We start from the raw sequence: 16,721 nt of genomic DNA on the forward strand, positions 1-16,721 counted from the left end.
TGGCTCATTTCCTAGTACCCACAGATGGTAGGAATCTTAAATGAAAAACAGAAGGAGAGGTGGAAACAGACATGAGAAATACAAAACACGAAATATGTCGTGGACTTTGGGTACACATGGATCGCAGTTGCTGGACAAGTTAAGCTGCAGAGTGTGTGGTTTGTGGCGCTACATTAGCAAGCTTGAAGCCAACACAATTAAGGCGGCACAGGCCGATTTAGCAACAAAGACCCAAGATTTGTTTGCAAGGCATGCAGAAGGACATTGTTAAAAATGTGGTCTCAGTACCTGCAAACACTTTGAAAGCTTCTTACAACATTATCTGGGCAAAAACAAAAATCCCTTTACAGATGCTGAGAAAGTAATTCTGCCAACAATTCTCAATGTCAACTGGGTAATGCTTAGTAACTGTGCAGCCGAGAAATGCAAAAGTATCCCTATGTCTGACACCACAATTTTCCGCCGCATCACTGACCTGTCCTCTGATATCAGTACAGAATTGATATCGCGCTTGAAACAGTCAGTTTGCCCTCAGTTGGATCAGACCACTGACATTTCAAAATAAGCGCATTTGATTGCTTCTGTGAGGTACTGCCGTGGAAAAGAAATATTGGAGAAATCTTTTGTAAACCAATTCAGGGCAGAGCAACTGCAGTGTGTTGGTATTTGCATGGGTGGTGCATCTTCAATGTGTGGTGCTAGAGCTGGGTTAAAAGCAAAAGTGTTGGCAGTAGCTCCACATATATTGTGGACACACACTTTGCCTGTGCGCAATATGGGGAATGGACTCTCATGGGTGCTGACTTATGTTGTAAAATTGTACATTTTATTAAGATGCACTGCTCAAGAGCCCGTCTTTGCCGCATTACGTGCAGAAATGGGAGCTGAACATGATGCTTTGTTGTTTGACACGGAGGACTGGTGGCTCTCTAGGGGGAAAGGTTTTAAATCGCGTTTAGGAACTTGGGAACAAAGTGAGACACTTTCTCCTGGTTTTAGACCAGACAAAAGAAGAGCCTCTGTGATTCACACTGGCTTGTACAGTTAGCTTACTATGGTGACCTCTTTGAAAAGCTTTCTCTAAACCTTTCCCTGCAAGGCATAGAAAAGAAACAACATCATTGGCTATGAGCACGAAAATATCAGCATTCAAGAAGAAACTTGAGCTTTGGAGGAGGAGGGTTGATGTCTGCATTGCGATGTGTTTCCATTAGTAGCAGATGCTCTTGAGGAGCCAGAGTATGATCTTTCATGTGTTGCTGAACTAATAGGAAACCATCTCAGAACCAGTCTCAAAGTACTTTCCAGAGGACAATTGTAGCATCAATGACTGAGTGGTTCAGCCTTTCCTAGCAGACATAGGGTCCCACCTCCCAATACACCCTCTGGAGGAACCAATGGAGCTTCAAAGTACCCGTCTACTCGAGAGCCAATTCAAAAAATGGTCTTTGGATGGATTTTGGCAAAATGCAGAGTTTCCAACTTTATCCAAATGTACTATTACCTTTCAGCACCTCATAACTTTTGTGAGATTGGATTCTCAGCACTAAAGACTAAATATCGGTGAAAGCTGGAAGAAAACTTGTGGTTGGCTATTGCAAAAATGTAACCCAATAGTGTCAGGCTGGCTTCTGAAAGACAGTCCCACCCTTCACACTAGTTCTCCAGTATGCCACAGTCCAACTTGCAAGTGACTGCATTGATAGTAATCACGCTGTTGTACTTAAGAAACCAATTGTTACATGTCAAACGTTACTGTAGGAAATAAATATGCAACACTGCCTTTAATCAAGTCCTCGGAGGCAAAACATTCTGAACGCTGTGTTTACAAATATTTGCCCTCTAATCTAATTTGAGTTATTGAAAGCAATGATTTTGAGAGAATTTGGTGTTTGGCACCCACACCTCGATTTGGGGCACCATTCTACACCAGCGGACAGTAAACATTTGCAACCAATAAACTGGAGTCCATGTCTATAGGGGGGCCCAAGCCAGGTACCTTTTTCTTAGGGGGGGGGCTCTGGGTGAACAAATAATTGAAGACCACGGCTGTAGAGTGGCTACTGTAGAGTGAGTCATCAAGAAATGTTAAAAGGCAAAAAAACGAATTGCTATCTAGCACCGCTATATGTTAACGATTGATTGCTAGTTTCGAAGAGCATTTAGACCCTCCCCGGTCCCTCGGGGACAGTGCACATGTGGGCCTTAATGGCAGAAGCTTAATGTACTAAACCTTTGCAAAATCCCTGGTTGCTTTTTAAAGTGGTCCATTATCAATGTGCTTGCTGTGCCCTTGTGTGCGCAATGTTGCTATGTGATGTTTTGGATGTTTATGTTCATGCACCATGGGGATGCGTAATATGGCAAGCATCAAGAATACACGGTATTGCAACCCAATCCTAAAGAATAAGATTTGCTATTTGAGGGGTAGGAGATGATTATTGTTGCTTGAGAGGGACACAGCTCAATACAATTCGCTTGTTTCCATGAATGAGGTATTTGTTGATATGTTAAGAAAAGGGGCGTTGGTGGATGTTTGCCTGATTGTTTTGAGGTGCCATGCTAGGCATTAGATGTGGGGATAGGTAATACGCAATGCAGGTTGGTGGGGGTGTGATTTATGTAGTGGAGTGACAGTCTAATTGATGAGTGGATTACCTTTTGAAGATATAGGGACATGAATATCCTGCATAATTTAATATGTTATTAATATGAGTGTCATAGTAGAATGGGAGGACTTTTGGTAGTGCTTGACAAACTGAAGAATTTTGGGGGTTTGAGCTTGGTGATATTGTTCATAGGCTTATAGGAGGGGTGTCCGGGACACTGGACTTTTTAGAATGTTATATCAAGTATATAGTTTTTGTTTGTTGTTGCTGACTTGCTTCTTTTTCAGAGGGGGGGTTGTTTTGTTCGCATCTTGTGGTATCCTATGTAGATTATCTGATATAGCAGAGGATACTGTAGTTGATGTGCTCGTAATTGATAGTAGACCCGAGAAAATGGCTAATGAATTACATGTGCTTACGTGGAATGTAAATGGATTAAACAATACAAAGAAAAGGCTCAAGATAATGAATTACATGAGAGAATTGAAGTGCGATGTTTGTTTTGTTCAAGAGACTCATTTACTTAAAGAGGAAATTGGTAGCCTTAGAAAAGGTTGGGTTGGAAGGATATATGGCTCAAGCTTTTCATCTCGATCAAGAGGAGTGGTAATTTTAATCAGGAGGAATTGTCCTTTGAGGATTATACGGGAAATATAAGATAATGAGGGCAGGATGGTGGCTTTACTGGTTGATATTCAAGGTTGTTTGGTGACATTATGTAATATTTATGCCCTGCCAGTAGATGATGGTTCATTCTTTAGGCAAGTGGCGCAGACGCTTCAAGACTTGGGTTCAGATAACATCATTCTTGGTGGTGACTTTAATACTGTTTTGAATAAGGATTTGGATAGGAGTGTGCCAGGAAATTTTATACATAGTGATCGTCACTATGTTTCTCTTAAAAACTTGTTAGAGGAACATGCTATACGAGATTGTTGGAGGTTGCAACATCCGCATGCTAGAGAGTACAGTTTTTACTCAGGTGCACATTCAGTTTATTCCAGATTAGACATGTTGTTGACAGCTGGTCTGATGACCAAGAATTTTATGTCAAGCGAGATTGGCCCGATCTTATTGTCGGATCATGCTCACGTGAGGATGAACATTGACTTGGGAAATACTACTCGGAGAACGTACACGTGGAGAATGGATAATGCGTTTTTAAAGGTGGAAAAAGAGGTGGATAAGTTGAAGGCAGAATTTGACTTTTTTGTTTCAGTAAATCGTACTGGTGATGTGCGGCCAGAAGTGGTCTGGGAAGCTTTAAAATGCACTATGAGGGGTTATCTGATTAATTTGACGTGCGGATTGAGAAAGAAAACTGCTAATAGACAGAAGGAACTTGAAATTAGGGTTGATGCTTTATCAAAGACTGTTATGGCTGACCCATCTGACAGAGATACTATTTCTGAATTGAGGATACTGAAAAAGGAACTTAATGGCATAATCGAGGAGAAGACAGAAAGAATATATTGTAACCTGAAATGTGATTATTTTGAAAAGGGTGAGAAGTGTGATAAATGGTTGGCGTATAGATTGAGAATGAGGGAGGCTGAAAGATCAATTGCATCTATTCAAGATAAGGATGGCCAAATCACTTTTATGCCGAAAGAAATAAACAATATTTTTCGGGATTATTACATGCATTTATATAAGAGTGAAATTGTTGCGCCTGTCGGGACTAAATCTTGCTAGTGTTTCGGATTGTGACTCACAGTTTTTGGAGGAGGATCTGACAATAGATGAGATTAAGATGGCTATAGGCAAACTAAATGTGGGGAAATCGCCGGGGCCTCATGGCTTCCCAGTAGAATTCTACAAGATATTGCCTGATTCAGCCCTGAATCTTCTTAAAGATATGTATGTGTCTACTTTGGCAGAGGGTGTACTGCCGGCGTCGACTAGGCACGCTATGATATCTGTCTTTCCGAAGAAGGGCAAGGATGAAACGCTTCCTGGAAGTTATCGACCGATTAGTCTGATTAACACAGACAACAAAATCTTGGCTAAGATCATGGCTAGTAGACTGGAAGGTCTACTACCGAGGTTAATCAATGAAAATCAGTCGGGTTTTGTAAAAGGGAGGAGTACCTCCAGCAATATCAGGCGTTTATTTCACACACTTAATAAGGCATCGAATGAGACTGAAGAGATGGCTGCGTTTTCATTGGACGCGGAGAAGGCTTTCGATAGGGTGGAGTGGAACTACTTGTTCTTGGTGCTTGAGAAGTAGGTTTTGGAGTGAATTTTATATCATGGATTAGGCTCTTGTATACGGAACCGACAGAAGTCAACACTAATGGGATTCGATCTGATCCATTTAGACTGGAGAGGGGGACAAGGCAAGGCTGCCCGCTTTCACCTTTGTTATTTGTTCTGGCGATTGAACCTTTGGCGGATGCCATTTGTGATCAACTGGATATAGTTGGTGTTTCGTGTTGGGGTTTGTGTCAAAAAATATGGCTTTTTGCAGATGACATACTTTTGGTCCTGCAGGACCTACGTCTTTCAAAACCGACGTTGATGGGAGTCTTAACCTCGTTTCAAGAGATTTCTGGTTTTAGAGTGAATTGGGACAAATCTGAAGTGTTGCCGCTGGTTCCTGGGTGTAACACAAAATATGTCACTGATCTAGGGTTTCGGTGGTGTCCGGATAGGATGTTGTATCTAGGGATTTGGATCACTCCGAAGATTTGTGACTTGGTAAGAGTGAACATGAATGTGATTACCGTGGCTTTTAAATCTGATTTAGAACGATGGGGGTTACTGAAGCTGTCGCTTTGGGGAAAGGTGAACGCATTAAAAATGATGTCAGTCCCTAAAATTAACTATATCTTAAGTATGATCCCGTTGAAGGTTAATGTATCTTATTGGAAAGGATTGAATAGGCTTATACAAGGTTTCTTCTGGGACAATAAACCGGCAAGATTCAGTTTGTGGAAGTTACAACTACCTATAGAGAAAGGCGGTTTAGGTGTACCAAACTTCAGGGCCTACCATCTGGCCTTCAGTTGTGCTTTTTTGGTGGATTACATGGAATTGAGTCCTAGTGTATGGGCTGTGGCAAGTGCAAATGGTCCATTATCTCCTAGGGCATTGTTAACCTCTATATCAAAGGGACTAAAGGATATACTGACTACATCAGTGAGAGATTCCTGGAAGAATTTGAATGTCTTATTGGGTGTGGACGCGTACAAGGATCCGAGTGCGTCTATTTGGATGAATCTGTCTATTAAATTGAATGGCAAATCCTTTTTCTGGCCTGAATGGTTTTTGGGAGGTATCAAATGGATTGGAGATTTCTTCAATGATGGTGTGTGGAAATCTGCGAGGGAATTGCAAAGTGAGTTCAGTATTGATGGATTCAGATTATCGGATTACAGGAAATTGAAGTTAGCAGTTGGTATAATTGATTTTCAGAATGGTCTAAACCTGGAATTTCTTATGAGGAAATCATTGGTGAATGAGGGCGGTTTGGCGAGCCGGGTGTATAGGCAGATTGTTAATAATTATAAAAGCAATGATAGCCTAAGAATTGAATGGGGTCGGAGAATTGGAGCGGACATTACTGAGGAAAGTTGGATACGGATGTGTGAGAATTTCAAATTGTGTTCCTTGGGACTGACTGAACGGGCAAGACAAATTAAGATCTTGAATAGGGTGTACTGGACCCCAGAAAAATTGTGGAGGAGAGGCTTGAAGGATGGACCGGAATGTTGGGCATGTGTTCAGGAGGATGGTACTATGGAACATATGTTGTGGGATTGTGTGAAGGTCCGTGGGTTTTGGAATGATATCGGTGGTATCTGTGAGAATATCTTGGATGTGACAATTGATTTTAATTTTGAGATGTTAATTCTGGGGAATGATTCCATTTTGGAAGATCTCACTCAGTGCCAGAAAAAATGGTTCTTCAGAGGTGCTGCAATGGGTAAAAAGATTATCCTCAGAAATTGGAAGTCGATTGCTACATTAGACAAAGAGCTGTGGCTGACTGAAATGGGGAATTTGTCAGCTATGGAGGAACGACTGTATAGAAAGCAAGGCAAAATAGGTTTGTTTCTTAAGATTTGGGGAACATTTTTAGAACTGTGTTGATATGATCTTGTAGGTAACGAGATGTGAACATGGGGTTGGGTGGGTTTGGGTCCTGAAATTTTGTTGTTTATTTACTGTTTCTGTGACTTTGTATATAATGTTAATGTATTATGCGTTGGTGTATTCTTATTTGTATTGTAAATAATTTATCAAAAAAAAAAAAAATGTTGCTATGTGTATGGTACGGTGCATATACAACTCATACACATGACGACACCTTGAGTGGGTACGAGCGAAATCATTCCAGTGCTTTACTGTGAAGGAAAGAGTTGCATGGGCACAGCGATACTCGAGGTTTGACTCGGTCGTCTTGTTGCATAGCCCCTGTGAGAATGTCTATAGTATGTAAGCGCTTATCATTTTCAATAAGTTGCCCTGACGGCTGCATGCCAGTGCACAGGCGCCCACTGGCATAGATTTCCCTTGTGTGGGATTGTTGATGTATAGCTTTTGGGAAGCGTGTCTTACTTTCGCAGCATCTTTAATATTGCTAAATTCTGAAGCAGAGTGCCAAGTGTCAAAGTTTTGTTTGGCTGGCATGAAAGCTCTAAGGTAGTGTGTGTCAGACTGTTTGAGCCGCTGTGTGGTACGGGGTGTGGTGCACCTGCCGCCAGGTGCATTCTCAGGTTGCGGATGGTTGAAATTCCCTTGATGAATGTATTCTTCCTGCTTCTGGGCACGGTTCGCTTTGGGCTTTACTTTACAAAAGCTCCAATTAGATATGCTGTTGTGATTCTGCGCACAGAGAATGGTTGCAGATATTGGCCATCCAAGCTCTCATTAAGTTAAGAAGGTAGAGAAAAGGGCTCCTCTAACCAACAGTGGACAGATGCCCCCCCCCATTTCTCTTAACATTGCTTGCAACCTGATCATTGCGTTCTCTTAAGCGATTGAACACCAGCCAACAAAAAAAGTGGCATCCGTTAATTGTCCAGCAACTGAATTTGCATTTGGCTTTAATGTTATGGATGTTCCATGCCCCCACAATGTTCCACACAAATAGGTCCATGCCTTCCTCAGATAGGTGCACCCTACTATCTACATGTATCGGGCCGTGGCGCATGTGTGAGAAACTGTGTCTATGTAAAATGTACCCATTGATTGGTTTTAGTTGTTTTGCAGGAATTTTCCATTGCTATGAGCGCTGCACTAGTTCAGCTGTAATGCATAATTAATGGCACGGTAGCAATGTTTATTGGGGCAGGGGGAGACTTCTGATCCTTCTGGACGTAAGTGCCTGGCTCATATTAGCAAAGGCCTTCCTGCTAAGGTGTAATATTTACTTTTTGCCCCCCCCCCCCTTCCAATAAAGATCGCTTTGGTCATGGGTTTTGTCCCTGCATACCCTCCTATTTCTGGTTCCTATCATTTCATGTACATGTTGCTGTCTGCAAGCTGGAACTCTCTATGGTTGATAGTTACATTTAAGAAACCGGTGCTTTTCTTTTAAAGGACACACATACAAAATGACTGCAGCATTTTAGGTACAAGAGCTCTGCAGTTAAGACCTTATTGCCTCTCCAGAACACCCACCTCTAATTTTATTAGCGAGCAGATGCAAAAAGTTAAAGCCACAATGGGTGAAGTCTTGGAGGAAGTTACCAAGCACCAAGAGACGCTTCACTCACAAATCAGGACACATCAGGCAGGAACATCCATAGTAAGCCCACAATAAATTGATGGTTTTGGGTACAGACCTGGTTCACAAATACTTGGAACATACTAAATGTACTTTTTTTTTTCTTTTAGGCAATAACTTATATCATGGTACTCTTTAATGTGCTTTCTTTTGATTCCGACAATTCTCTGTGTATTTGAAAGGATGGGGAATTTGAACCTATGGCAATAACCGGTGAAGTTAATTGTGAATGGATGATAGAGGGTCTTGGAAGAAAGTAGAAGAGAAATACGTGAAGAAAAGGATTTCAGGGCAGTCGTGCTTTTCTTTCTAGCCAGGTAAGCAATGTCTTTTTTTGTTCATCTATGTGATGTTGGGGGGGTGGAGGGAATATCTGATGTCCAGGGTCAGAGTATGTGTGCAGCTAGACTGAGTTGTGGGTAGCTGCGGAGGGAGAGAGAGAGGGAGGGAACGAGGGAGGAAGGAGTCACGAAAGTCACTTACCCCACTGTACAGCTAAAGCAAAATGTTTGTTGTATTGGCAGTCACATTATGAAGTTTCAACTTGCCTTTTTCATACCTGCAGCCAAGAAACTGGATTAAGAGACAGAAAATATTTGATGAAATATTGAAAACCTATTGTGATGCAGAGGGACTAATTGAGGCTTTAAAAAGAAAGATAGAGGAGTAAAAGCAGCTACTGGTGGAATCTGGAGTGAACTACAAGAAGAATATGCAGTGAAAAAAAAGAGAGTTATATTGTAAAAGCTGATGGGTGGAAACTGACTATTCCAAAACGTATTAATGGCTGTTCACAAAAGCTGGAAAACCTAAGTCTTTTGGCAGCGATGGCTAGTGTTCTTCATTCCTTCCTCAGAACTTGCCTATTACTTCACCTCGACAATTGAAAGACTAAATCGTCAGATGTCTCAGTGTAATGTTGCAGTTCCCAAAGATGTAGCTGTGCAACAACTACAAAATATTGGACTATAAAGTAGCAGTCTGCTACAAATGTTTTGTCGGACAGATCTTATTTGACAAGCTCAACTCTTTATCATCATGTCTTCGCAACAGTGTGCCTTGTTACAATATGATGGTCATGCCTGTTTGGACAGAAAAGTGACACCTACCCGTTCCCACACACCAGCGCAATCATTCAGATTACAGTTTTTAAAAAACAATGGAATTGGAACTTCCCCACAGTCGAGTTTGGTTTCTATGTCAGCCCCTGCTACTAATCAACAACATAATTGTAGCTCACACGCTGCTATGTGAAACTGAAGATGCAAGTGCTCTTGTGTGTAGAACTATGTAGTTAATCTGCTGAACTATTAAATGGTACATGTTTTTGTGCTATTGATTTCTGTTGGGGGGGGGGGGGTGGAGTGGTGTCCCAGCTAGGGGGTTTCTTGGGTGCTCTGAGTGGTTTAACTAATTGCTAGCTGCTCATAGTGATATTGGGTGAAGTGATGCAGGTAGATCTTTAATGGATTCTGTTTTAGTGCAGTGATTTGTAATTGTTGGAGTTTATTGGGTGTGATGCCATGTTAGCTAGAGGTGAGGACTGAAATGAGGGAGATTACAGGTTGGTTCATGACACTGGGCTGGATTTGTAGTTTTGTATACTAAATCAGCAAACTTAGTTAATTACATTTGAGTGCTCTAGCAAAGATGGAAAGTAACGGCTGCAAATTCCCTTTAGAACATTATCCGTAAGCCTAACTACACTCACCCTACAGTAATACCACCCGTCTTGCACACAAGGAATCAAAACCCATTTCCTAAAGTATTTGAAAAGCAACATAAAATAACTCCTCCTGAAGTTGTCTGCAATAATTGTTCACAATTTAAAACCCATCCTAATGTTGTCATGGGGTCATCCTGGAGTAATCCCCCACCCATCCTGAAGTTGTCATGGGGACATCCTGGAGTAATCACCACCCATCCTGAAGCTGTCATGGGGTCATCCTGGAGTAATCCCCCCCCACCACCCGTCCTGAAATTGTCATGGGGTCATCCTGGAGTAATGTCAACCCCCCCAGCCTGAAGTTGTCCAGGGGCCATCCTGGTGTGTAATCCCCACCCATCATGAAGTTGTCATGAAGTCATCCTGCAGTAATCCCCACCCATCCTAAAGCTGTCATCAGGTCACCCTGGAGTAATATAAGATCATCACTGGAAGTAATCAGAACTCATCCTGGAGTAGTTTCTGTGATAACTCTAGAGTCATCTCATTTAAATATTTTGGCTTTTCGGGTGATCGCCCTAAACTAGCCATGGATGGTTCTAGGATGGAGTCACCGGATGAATCCAGAATGATTCTAGGAAGATGAACTTTTTGACTTGGGGTACCAGGCCTTTTTTTATTACTTGTGATTTAGTTATAACACCACTTTCCACACAATAAAAATAAGTACAAAGGGACAATCAACACATTATTTAAAATCCAATCAATAACTTTCCTTATAAACGTATGCATTCATTATACCGGGTATATACTTTCATGTTTGGCACTTGGCCATAGCTGCCAAGACGATTCATTCCAATCTGTAGCTGCTTAACCAGTCCTCATTTTCTTTGCGTTCTGTGACTTGTAGTTTTGTAACGGGAAAGGGAGAACTACCTACTCGTTAAGCAAATGCAGATTGGAGTGGATCCAAGAGAGCGTGGGTATTAATGTGACAGCTTGCAACAAAAGGATAGGGGGTTGCCAATGAGAAGTCACCCTCCAATACCCCTGTGGCACTCTTTACATGTGAAATGCTTGGTACACCTAAGCAGAAGGCACAATAAGTAAGGATTATGTAACTACTTCTGCATTACATCAGGTTGTAGAAGATATCGTCTGCTGTCGCTTTATTTGGCACAGTTTGTAAAGCTGGGAAACACTCAACAGAATCATCTATTACCTAAAGGGATGCCTGAGGGGCAGAGCCACTTGTTTTCAGCCTTAATGGTGCTGCTGTCCCTTCGGCAGGCATCCCTTTAATTAAGAGATACAGCGATCACGATCGCGGCAGCAGCACCATTAAGGCTGAAAAGGTGAGGCTGCTGGAAGCCGAGTCCTTTTTTTTTTTTCCTAAAGCTCCTACAAACGAGCGGAAGCTTTAGGCTTTAGAAAAAAAAAAGACCCTGGCTTCCAGCAGCCTTACCTTTTTTCTATAATGGTGGCACCGGCCCACGGGCATCTCTTGATTTTTTCTGAAGCATGAAGCTCTCACATGAGCGAGAGCTTTAGGCTGTAGAAAACAAGCCTTGTCCCATGGCTGGCCCGGGCAGGGCATTAGGGTGCCCCTGGCAGGGCCACGACTCAGAGCCATATTTCCGAGCCTGCTCGAGTACTGCCCCAGCTATCCCCAGCCCATGTTAAGCCCTGCATAGAATACACTGCTTGTTAAACCTCTGCTGTTAAATGGAGCAACGCAGCCTCTCCCTTTTGTATTAGGCTAGATTTACATGTCATGTATACAGTATTATAATCACAATACCTAGAATAAACCTGTTCATGTTTCTTTGCATGGGAATAGGTGCCCGTCAGTGACCATTGCAGCGGCATTTTGTTCCTTATAATTGTACAAGGTTTTAATAAGCTATTTAAGTATGAATGTTGAGGGATATGCATAATGGGTCACTTTCAAAGTTCTGCAGAGCAGAAAAGTTACTATAAAAGCATGTACCCCCACTTTTTCAAGGCAGTGGGATTTTGTATGAATTGGGAGGTGAAGTTGGAGAGCAGAGCAAACTTAACACGTTAGTCTGCCCTTCCAGGTCAGCCTGCCAAACTCACTAGGTTTTCCACCAACATGTATTTTTATGCTGGTGGAAAACAAATGCAATCCGTCTGACTTTTGCATCTGGTGAAAGTAGCCAGATTCCAAAGGAATCCATTGTAGATTGCTCCTGCAATTATTATTATGCAATTATATTGGGCACTTTTAAATGAAAATAGAACTAAGGCCAAAGGCTTAGTTGCCAATCCAATAAATAAGAAAGTATGGGAGCAATTTCTCCTAAATCGCAATATGGAAGAAGAGGGGTCGGCAAGCCGGCCTATGGGGAAACCTCCGATCATTCAACCCTTTGATGTTTCACCTGGGGCAATACTTAACAAAATTGTTACCCTTAAGTCTTCTAGAGCCCCCGGACCCAACGGGCTAGCGAATGTGGTGGTAAAAAGTAACTCGTCTTTTTGTGCAGAGCTATTCTCTGTACTTTTTAATAAGGTATTTGCACTGGGGGAAATCCCTCGATCTTGGCAAAAGGCTATTTTGATCCCGGTGTATAAAAAAGGCAACCGCACAGATCCAAGTAATTATAGATTACTATCCATGCTGGATGTGCCTGGGAAACTTTTTGCCTCCCTTCTACTTAGTGAAATGCAAAAATGGGTGGAAGAAAAGCAAATAAATACTCAGTAGATTCCAATGCGGCTTTAGGCGGGAGTTCTCGACCTCACATAAACTTTAAGTAATGGACATACTGCGTACGAGAGCACTTAGTAAGGACCAGCCCCCAATGTACGCATTGTTCATCGACTTTAAGGCCGCTTTTGATTCAATCCCAAGAGCCAGGCTTTGGAACAAACTAGAAGTACTGGGTTGTCCCACAGGTCTGCTATATTATCTCAGACTGCTCCACCGAGACACCTCGGTGAGCCTCCGACTCAATCAGGAGGGGCAGTCGACCCAAAATGTGATCCAAAATAGAGGGGTGAAGCAGGGTTGTGTCACAGCCCCTCTCATCTATAATCTGTATGTACACGACATCCCGGAGACACTCGTGGAGGTTAATAACTGTCCACCAAAGTTAGGCGAGGTGATGTGTGTGGTCTTGGCGTATGCAGATGACCTGGTAGTCCTTGATAACACCATCGGTGGTCTCAGGCGTTCTGCACATGTCCTCTGGGAATATGCTAAGATCAATGGCCTGACCATCAATTTGCAGAAGACCAACGTGTTAAGATTCACTAAGAAAAGAGTAACTTGTGTGAATCTGATAGTACATAAACAGATAATTCTGTACGCCCCATCTTACCGCTACCTAGGAGTGGAAATAGAGCCCCTAGGAGACTATGCGCTCTGCAAACAGGGCCGTAGCATCAGGGCCCTCCAAGTGATCGCACTTATCGCATCCTTCACCAACAAACAAGGGGGCTTTACTTTGTGGGGAACACGCCACCTGTATATGCAAGTTTTTGCACCCATGGTCATCTATGGCCTGGAATCATTGTTGACGGTAAATTTGGCGTGGCTCCAAGTGTTAGAGGGAAAGTTCTGGCGGCGTATGTTGGGGCTTCCCCCGGGGGTGCCAATGGCCTTGATAAGACTGGAGCTAGGCCTGCCGTCACTCAAGGCTATGGTGCTGAAAAAAAGAACTGGGTTCTACCTCAAAATGACAAGTGGTTCCCCTAATCCTCTACTAACGGCCCTACATCAGGAACTAAGCAAAAAACACACCACCTCATCCTTGTATAAAGATATGGGAAAATTCCTTAATGAAATTGGCTGGACGCATAGAGGGACAAGTGTGACTAAAGAAATGCTAAATGCACTGGGGAAAAAGGTGGACCTTTGGGATTGGCTAGAGAATTTTGCCCATCTGGACTCCCTCAAATCTTACCATTTCGTTAATTATAGAGTATATAATTTCATGAAACCACAGGACTACCTTTTCCTCTGCCCAACTAGAAGACTCCGCCGTTTTATTATTCTATTTAGATTGGAACAACTGCCTACTCTATCTAAAATAGGAGCAAGGGAAAATATACCTACAGCAGAGCGAACTTGCCGACTGTGTAAATCTACTGTGTGCCTAGAGACTGCTAGACATGTACTAACGCAATGTAGAGCACTCAAGAAGACTATTGTCCATTTTTTGGGTGAATTTGTGCATGATCCGCTTACTATACCCAAATTTAGGTTTTGGCAGTACTGTACCAATACATCGAATATGCATTTATTCATAGCCCTGTATAATGTCTGGCAACAGATAGAACATGAAGTGGAAACTTGAGTAAACCTTAACGCTGATTTTTACATAGTGACCTGAGGGTGCTTGAAAAATAGGCAAAGCTGTTTCAAAATTATGTAATCAATAATTCGAAGGTCTTCAATGACCATGTCTACCTTTCTTCTAATTTAAACTCTCAACTTCTCTTATCTTACTCGACTTTCAGTCTGTATTAGATGTTATTTGTAGTGATTTTTGGTTTGATGATTCTATATGTACGAACTCATATATATGTATGATTTTTTATGTGTATTAATATATGTGTAAAGTTTGAATTCATTTTCATACTATATCACATTAAAGAATTTGAATTTGAAAAAAAAAAAAAATATTAATCGTGGGGGCATTTACACTTTTCCAGACATGTAGAAAATTGAAGGGTAAAAGTGATTTTGGTTGTGTTATACTATTTCTGTTAAAACTACACGGAGGGGCCCTCTTGCACAAAAGTGCAACCAGAAGTGTATTGAAAGCAAAATGACCCACAATTTTGTATCAACATGTCTCTACAATCATCTGTGTATTCCAAGGTTAATTTATCATGTTACTTGTACACTTTTAAAGTTATCTGTATAAAATGGACTATTATTTTATGTTTTCAAACATTAACACATATTTGTACCAATGGTAGCTTGGTCAAGTACACACATTTCAGACCAGGCTCAAGTTATGGCTTCATCACTAGCCAAAGTGTGTGATTCTGGTCAAAACCATTTAAATTACCTGCGCTTTACCTGACAATTAGGTGCCACTAGAAGTGATTCAGTTTGCAATTCACTTAGTCATGGTTTAATAGACTAGTTAGTGTTGCACAAGACATAATAATAGGGACTCTTTACATAGACTATACAAAGAAGCAGATGGTTTTTGCAAATGTGTTTGTTGCCTGAGGGTATTAGTTATATTTCCAATTGCTGTTGCAGCCTGGCGCTTATGATGCCTGGTTGAGCAGCCACAGTGTTCAGGGAGGCATTGTTGGAGCATGCTGCAGCTTAGATGGAATAAAGGCTGGGTGCCTTGTTGTTCGACCCTCGCAAAGGAAAGGAGACATCATCCTTGATGCTCCCTAGTCAGGCCAAAAAGAAAGAAATAGTGGTGGTGTGTGTGGGATTGGTGGTAAATCGGAATGGTTGTAAAGGGCAGCCAATAGAAGGCGACTGTACGGTTAATGGTGAAGGGGAGTGGAGGGAATAGAAAGGGAAGAGCAGATGGCAAGGGAAGATCGGTACGTTTATCTTGCCACTATTTTTCTTTGTTCTCTATTGCTCTGGGTTTGTACTGTTGTACCTCGGTTAATGCACATACGTTAATTAAAAGGTGCATGACTTATTCTCAGGGCATGATTAATTGGCATTCACCTCTCAAGCACTTGTTCAGGGTTTTATGGTTTACAGTTTTCATTTTTCATGCTGTGGCAATAGTTTTCCTCACTGGGAAGGGGAACGTGGATGGACAGTTAAGAGAGTAGTCGATGGAAGGCGGGAGGGCTGGGGGAACTGTTCAAAGATAAAGAGAGTAGAGAATAGTGAGTGGAAGGTGAAAGGAGTGGGATGGCTTATGGAAGGGACAAGAGTGTAGATGGAAGACACGAGCAGAAGATTTTGGAAGTGTATAGAAGAGCATGCGATTTTGGAAAGGGAGAGGGGATTTCCCACTTGAACACATTTAGTGATACTTGGCAAATCCCTTTATGTCAGCACAATTTAATGAGGTGACTAAACAGCTAGAGCCACACCCGTAAACACATAACTCCAATAGTAGAAAGACAACTTAAAACACATGGAACATTTGTCCTTAGAGTTCATCATTGTAAGAACCAACAACTCCTCCTTCCCCAGGCTCCACCTCTGTGTTCCTCCTACCCAAGAACCTCTGTCAGCCTTGTCCACAAGGCCCTTCACCATGAATCTGGTACTGACACCCACAAAACGTTTACTATTTGGGCAAATTGCAAGCTTACCCCCCACCCTAAAAGGAAATTGAGTAAGCCCACCACACTTGGGCCTAGTGGCGCAGAGGTAATAAAAACACGCCACACTGGTTGCAGATAACTGCTGGGTTTCGGACTGCCCGGGTTCTTTATTTGCACTTCACGTTCCACCGTGTGTGGTGACGTGACGCATACATAACATTCCTCCTTTTTCCCAAATAACCAAATGTGCTCACTATAGACTAACTGCGTCATTTCCTATATTCAAGTCCCAACAAATTACAAAATGATCCATATTAGCAAACATATTCTCTCAGCTTACCCGGGCCCACAGGGCCACTCTCAGGTCATACCCACTGTATCGCTGGCGAGGCGGGGGCTCTGCAGTCTCTTCCCACTCACCCTCCGGGCTGGGGGGGCATGTCCTCATCATCTGGCTGGCCCGCAAAGCTGTGGA

The 16,721-nt window shown here is 42.3% G+C and overlaps 1 long non-coding RNA gene across 4 annotated transcripts in view; it reads left to right on the top strand.

The window, feature by feature from the left end:
- Positions 1 to 14,931, top strand: part of LOC138504454 (uncharacterized) — a 44,971-nt gene extending 30,040 nt beyond the window's left edge. The window contains exons 4-5 of one of the 4 annotated variants that reach the window (XR_011279844.1): positions 8,457 to 8,663; positions 8,912 to 14,931. This is a non-coding gene — a long non-coding RNA (uncharacterized lncRNA). The remainder of the gene's footprint in view (positions 1 to 8,456; positions 8,664 to 8,911) is intronic. The other 3 variants (XR_011279845.1, XR_011279842.1, XR_011279843.1) reach the window with 3 other exon arrangements.
- The last annotated feature ends 1,790 nt before the right edge of the window (positions 14,932 to 16,721 follow it).

Source organism: Ambystoma mexicanum, chromosome 11 (assembly GCF_040938575.1).
Source record: "Ambystoma mexicanum isolate Mex_15411 chromosome 11, UKY_AmexF1_1, whole genome shotgun sequence".
NCBI lineage: Eukaryota > Metazoa > Chordata > Amphibia > Caudata > Ambystomatidae > Ambystoma > Ambystoma mexicanum.